Source organism: Octopus bimaculoides, unplaced genomic scaffold (assembly GCF_001194135.2).
Source record: "Octopus bimaculoides isolate UCB-OBI-ISO-001 unplaced genomic scaffold, ASM119413v2 Scaffold_3544, whole genome shotgun sequence".
NCBI classification, from domain to species: Eukaryota; Metazoa; Mollusca; class Cephalopoda; order Octopoda; family Octopodidae; genus Octopus; species Octopus bimaculoides.
In genome coordinates this window covers 13,160-13,854 of record NW_026360896.1, presented here as the reverse complement: position 1 = coordinate 13,854, position 695 = coordinate 13,160, and positions in this window count along the sequence as shown.

The following is a 695-nucleotide window of genomic DNA, read 5'->3' as shown; positions in this document are numbered from 1 at the left end:
ATATATATATATATATATATATATACAGACATATATATACACACATATATATACACACATAAATACATTCATATACGAATACACGCACATACACACGTTTTTCAACTTTCTATCCTTACATACATGAAATCCTATCTGTATTCTCAGTATTAAAAAGAAAAAAAAAAGAAACGAATTGCTTTGTGACTGAACGAGATAAGAATCCTCATTGTTGTTAGATCTGGTGATATAATCTATAATAAAAGGCGTTCCAGCCACGACTCTCAGTTTTTCTTCGGTAGTATTTCGGTTTATAATTACAAAATGTAAGTGGAAATTATCGTAAATCAGGGACCCTCAACGTGGGCGGTACCGCCGCCAAGGTGGCGCTGAGCATGCCGAAAGGAGCGGTAGACTTTAGGGGGCTGTGAGGTAACATTGTTAACCTACTCATTTTTACATAAAGTAGTAATTATACTATACACGTTAAAACTAGTAATGGGTATTAAAATACAAATGAGATCTCATCAGGCACTGGGAAGCCATTAACTTGCTAAGTATAAAGTAAATTTACAACTTCTGTCTTTATTAATTTGTTACCATTTCACTGTCAAAACCTTATACAATCCACTTTTAGAGTAAAATTGGTAAATGATCATCCATGTTAAGTAAGTCTAGTCGAGGGGCGTTACAAAAAAAAAAAAAAAAAAAAAAAA